This window comes from Sarcophilus harrisii, chromosome 1, assembly GCF_902635505.1.
Source record: "Sarcophilus harrisii chromosome 1, mSarHar1.11, whole genome shotgun sequence".
In the NCBI taxonomy this organism is placed as follows: Eukaryota; Metazoa; Chordata; class Mammalia; order Dasyuromorphia; family Dasyuridae; genus Sarcophilus; species Sarcophilus harrisii.
In genome coordinates this window covers 642215022-642221384 of record NC_045426.1, presented here as the reverse complement: position 1 = coordinate 642221384, position 6363 = coordinate 642215022, and positions in this window count along the sequence as shown.

The following is a 6363-nucleotide window of genomic DNA, read 5'->3' as shown; positions in this document are numbered from 1 at the left end:
TACATTTTATTTTCAAATTCAGCAAGAAGCATATCGATAGAATTTATTTATGAGTATGAGAACCTACCCCAACTGATGGTGACAGTGACAGATTATGCCCAAGATGTGTGCTGAATTGAATTTGATCTTGTTTTGACATACAATTTTAAATAGTTGCTTGATTCCCTTCATTGTTAGCTTGAATAAATTCACCATGATGGTCTCTGTTGACTTTGGGATATTTTGTCCACTAAAAAAAAAAAAAAAAAAAAGTTATGTTGAGTATTGTACTTTAAAATATCTAATCATTTTGACCATTGTTTCATTCCTTTTCACAGAGGATTTTTGTATTTTTCCTTTTGCCAGAGAATCTTGTCCTACATTTTGGAAGACTCTGCATTACATCATATCCTTTTTCTCATAATACTTTTACCACTTCCTATCTCATAAGCTGGTAAATTTTAAGGGCGACAAGGATGTTAGTGTGATACAAATAGATGTCAAAAGAACATTACTTTGAATCAGCAACCAAAAAAAAAAAAAGAGGAAACTAGATTGTTTCCCATTAAGCTAGGAGAACTGAAAAAAGAATTTCTAGGAGTAAAGCAGATATTACATTATGAAAAGCAAAACTTTACCTAGAAGAAAGAAGAATCCCAATATGGATGCAGACATAGAGGCCTCATGACATCACAATTATGTTGGTACCCACAGAAAATGTGAGAACTATCTGTGAGTCCCATGGAACTAATTTGTAATCAAATCTAAGTATAACTGAGAGCTTGGGACTTCCACCTGAAGATAGAAGCATCTAATAATTTTAATGTTACTATAGTAAATCCTCTGTATGTCCATTTTCCTTAAATGTTGGTCCATAAGAACAAGAGCATGAATACAGAATATGAGAAATAATTTAAGCCATAAAATAAGGAGTTCTTCTTTGATCCTATTCCCCCCCCCCCCCCCCCACTCAAATTCCATAATCCTTTAATGTTAAGACAGAGGAAGTAGAAGTAAACTGATTTTACATATGGTACCAGAAAATGGCTAGTGCTGCTTGTTCCTTAAATTTTCAGCTGTCATCATGAAAGTCTTCCAAAGTAATTTTGAATATTTGGGTCAAGAGAGACAGAGAATCCTTGAACAATTTAAAGATAGGTTTTACAGTCCCTAAATGTCAAATGCTATAAATAATAAACATTTTGTTGTTGTTGAGTTTGGTCTTGTCCAACTCTTCATGAGCCCATTTGGAGTATTTTTTGGCAAACATGCTGGAGTGGTTTCTCTTTTTCTTCTCCAGCTCATTTTACAAATGAGGAAGTAAGGCTAAGAAATTTTAGTGACTTGACTAAAATCACATAGCTAGTTAGTTAAGTGTCTGAGGCTGGATATAGCTTCTGCTCAACATTTCCAAAGGAAAAATTTTTCGAATTTGTACTACATATTCAGAAAATATAGCAAACAGAAAACTGTGGGAGTTTTTATATATCAATATTTTATTTTGGGAAAGAGACTAACAGCACAAGCCACATCCTAAGATGGTTACTGTTAAATGCAAATTTTTAGGAAGACACAACTGAGTCTTTTTGGTTCTGTATTCACTATTTTGCTGTGTATGACTCCTGTATGCAGATCCAGTAGCATAAACTGGTTCCTGTAATTATCTGATTTCTTCTCCCAAATTGTACAAAAAGATTTATTAAAAAAGAAAAAAAAATGAGGACTTCAGTAGCCTAACCTATGTCCCCTTCTAATTAGCCTGACAGGCTATGTCTGTTTTGTTGCAACTAGCTATCCTAACAAAGAAATCTCTTCTCAATCTCCTGTAGCTAATGCTATACATTTTCCTTCACAAGCTTTTTTTCTTTTTATAACTAGCTGCGCCATTATGACTAATCAGTAGTCATCTTTTTTTCTTTGTCACAAGTAATGTATAATAAATACTACTAGCTGAATTGTGAATGATATATATTTCCATCAACTATTAGTAGAGTGCATCATACTCAGAGTGAATAAACTATAGTTAAGATCTATTTCTGAATCTTGCTTGCTAATTAGCATTGGCTAGTCAACCAATCTATTCAACAGATGCATGATTTTACCAGGTAGGCATAGGTGTTGTGATATGGGAGCCATCTGCCAGTGGCTGCTGGAGGTCTAACTTAGACCTGTAGAATGGATCTCTTCGTGTGAGAGGATGATGAGGATGAGGATGATACAAGGAGACTGAGAGGCAGTTGTATTCTCTGACGTCTCGACTGAGAGGCGGTTGCATTGTCCGACCTCCCTGCTCTTCCCTCTTGCCTCCAATTTATTTCATTCCTGATCTACAAGGAACCTTTGCTTTGGTAAAGGCTGCTTTGCAACTCCTTCAATTGTTATGATTCTCAGCTGTGGAGATTCTGGGAGAATTGACCTGCCCCTTCACCCTAAGGACCTAGGCACAGTCCTTAACACATAGGCACACTCAATGAGAAATCAGAAAACTATTACTATTAGGAAGGTGTTGTGGGGAAAATATTTCTCAGTCAATGATTTCCCAATCTGATTCATTCTAGTGGAAGAGGTTTTGAAAGCAAATTACTCAAGAACATGTTGGTCTTAGTGGGAATCAAGACATTTTGGAATGTCTTACCTCAGGTGGTAAGATCTCCTGACCTGCCAACAAAAGTTCATGTGTGGGTGAACTAACCAGGCTAGAGAGAAAAGAAAGAGGAATTATTTCTTAATTCCTTAATAGACTCTAAATTCCTTACAAGCAGGGAGCATGTTTTATCAGACCTTTGTATCTATATACTATAGACATTTAATAAATGGTTGTTGAATTGAACTAGTCAAAAAGCCAAGTAAAGTTTAATCATTAAACATTAAGCACCTACTAGATGCAAAGCCTAATAGCCTTGAGGGTCATAATTTGTTCTTAAGCATTTTAAAGCTCTTTGAGTCTGCATAATATGTACCTTTTTTCACACAAAAAGATGTTTCCTATCTTTTGAATAAGTACAAACATGCTGTAGTTGAATGGTAGGTTGGTTGGTAATTGGTTGTTCTTTGTTTTCAAAGATATCTTTGGTATCTCAAAGATACCAAAATGGCATCACTATGTTAGAGTCAAATTACAGTGTATCCAACGGTGGCTGATTAGAACAATACAACCTTAGAAGGCTTTACTATAGGTTGGGCATAAATACTATATATAAACATTTGGGATGGATTCTCTACATTTGGGTTTGGTCTACTTCAATTCTACTTTGCCAATAGATCACAGAATCTTCTTGGATGAGGCCACATTATGTTATGTGTTCCTGTGCCAATGTTTCTTTTTTTTCACAATTAACCTCAAAGTACTTCAGAGAGGCTTGAGAGTATCTTCCTGGCATTTCTGCTCATGTAAGCGCTTGCCTTGTGTGAATTCTCCACAAAATAGTCTTTTAGACAAAAATATATTTGGCATTTAAACAATGAATTTACACTCTCTGCAGCAGAGTTTAAATGATTGACATTTTAGCTTGAAAAAGGACCTCAGTGTAGGATACCTTATCCTGCCAGGTGATTTTCAGAATCTTTTCAAATGGAAATGATTCAATTTCTTAGCATGGCACTAGTATACTGCCCACGTTTCACAGAGATACAGCAATTAATTAGTACAACAGCTCTGTGGACCTTCAGTTTGGAAGTCAATCTTAATACCTCTTCTTTTCCACATTTTCCTCCAGAGCTTTCCAAACACAGTTATCTCTGGCAATGGATGTGCATCAATTGATGTGTACATCCCTGGAAAGCAGACTGTTAAGGTCTGTGAACTTATCCACAGAATTCAAAATTTCTCCTTTTGCTGTTAACTATGCTGTTCCATGTATGGATGTGGAACAACATTGCTGGTTGGTGGAACATCTGTGTTTGCTTGGTATTTTCTTGGCACATTTGTTAGAACAAAATTAGCACAAGCAACAAAAAATTAATCCATACTTTGCTGCATCTCAGTTTCAGAGACTGTACTGAGTGCACAATCATTTGCAGATGAAAAATCATGTATCAACTGTCTCTTACTGTAGGCTTGTCATTTCAGGATAGAGTGAGAAACTGTATGTGTCTCCTGTGGGTACTTACCTTTGTTGTCCATACCTGTGCCATCCTGGGGATAGTTGAGAAGGTGCTTGGAAGACAAGAGAAAGAACTTTAGCTTGGGGTAAGGGAAATAAAAGATTGAGCATAAACCTTGACCAATGCTTTGAGAGAATGTCTGAATATTTAGGATACTAGTCCTCCCCTGCTATAAAAGTTTTAACTCCTTCAGCTTCTTTTTTGGTGCCTGTTGCTGGCAGTTGCTTCATTTCCTTTTATTTTTAAAAAACTATTTCTATTACCTAGTTTTGTTTAATATAAAAATGCTGTATCCTAACTTCCTTTGTGATTCATACCTTTGTACTAATTGTATGTAAGGAGGAAGGTAATTGAAGATGCCAATGTTTAGCATGGTGGTATATACATAAAACAAAATTAGGTCAGAGGATTAGTGCTCTGTCCATACTGGTAGGATTTCTGGCTTGGCGTGGAACTGATTATAAAATAATTTTATAGTGTTTGATGTTGATTACTAATTTTTAATAGGGATAAGAACTAGAACTATAATTTCATTGGTACAGGAAACTCTCAGTTGAGGAAACTCCCTGTACCAAAGTAGGTCAATGACTTTTCTGCAACTTATTACTTTAGAGTTCCTCTAGACTAGAGCATTAAGAGGTTAGATAATTTACTCAGAATCATTTAGCCTATACATGCCAGAAGTCCAGTTCTTCCTGGCTCTGAAGCCAGCTCTCAAGTAATTATGGTATACTGCCCCTAATAGCTTTTAAAAAGTTCCAGTATATCAGAGTACAGACAGTTCTTGTGAATCAGAACCATGTCTCATCTTGGCTAATATAGTCATCATCAAACTATCAGATGGCTAGAGATATAAAGTAAAGTAAATTAAATCTCCAGTGAAGATCCAATCTCCACAGCATGGGCCAGGATAGAAGTGTGGACTGAGGAAGGTCAGTCCTCTTGGGACTACCTTGTTAAAAGTCAAAAATGTGGACTGGGAAAAAAAGAGGCCTTGTTTTCCTTCTGGGAGAGAACCTTCTTAACTTTTAATTTTCACTTATCATCCCAAATTTCCATCTTTGTCAAACATCAAACCCTGTGGATCACAACTCTTTTCTCTATTCCCTGTATACCTCCCAGACCATGCCATTCATTTCCTATTTATTAGTTTCTTGTGACCTCTCCAATCCCTCTAATTCCTCTAGTCTCAATTCACATCTTCTCTGAAACTATTTCTACTCAAATATGTGAGGTCCCACTTAACAACAGGAACATTTCAGGTTTAAGGGAAAGGTTTTTTTGGATAATCATGATTATGATCCTTCACTGCTTTTACAGAACCATACACTATAAAGTTGAAAGGATATTCAGTGCCAATTCATAGCTAAGAAAAAAATTCCCTCTATAACATCCTTCACGTGGAAATATAATCTTTGTTTGAAGACCTTGAGGGAAATAGATAGAACAGTAGACTGTGAGCCAGGAAGATCTGAGTTTGAATCTTGGCCTTGTTGTTTACTAGCTTGTGACTTCGAGAAAGTCACTTTGAATATCAATTTTGTTTATTTTTTTACTTATCAAATCTTTATTAGATAAAGGGGCAAGGTAGGTAAGATTTATTTTAGTCCTTCTTGGCAGCAGCCTTCCTCATGGCAGCTGGAACATTGCTGAGCTCTCTTCCTCTTAGCCTGTTTGTGAATGCCTATCCCTTTCCTTCCCCCTTTTTTTGATGAACTTAAGGGCTAGGTGATTCTTGGAGACATTTAACAACTGCATGGCTTGCCTCTCATAAGGCGTAAACTACAGACTTCCAGAATCATGTGCATCACAAACTTGGTGGGTTTGGTCAAGTATCCAAGGTAGCAGCACTATTGAGCTTCCAAATGTTCTTGTTAACTTTGTGACCCTTGTTGAGGCCCATAGCTATGGGGTATATCCTGTAGTCATGACTTTGGTGCTCTTGTAGCCCTAATGAGAGCCAGAAGGAAGGAAAGTGAGTCTCACTTTCTTTTTCTTTTTTTTTTTTTTTATAGGCAACTGGGGTTAAGTAACTTGTCCAGAGTCACATAGCTAGGAAGTGTTAAGTATCTGAGGCTGGAAATTTGAACTCAGGTCCTCCTGACTCCAGGAACAATGCTTTATTCACTGCACCATCTAGCTGCCCCAGTCTCAGTTTCTTAATTGATTAAAATTTCTGGATTGGATTCGATGAACTTTAAGAACCCTTTTAGTTTTAGGAGTCTAGGATCCTGTCAGATAACTTTTGAATGTTTGAATGATTAAATGCTGTTATCTCTT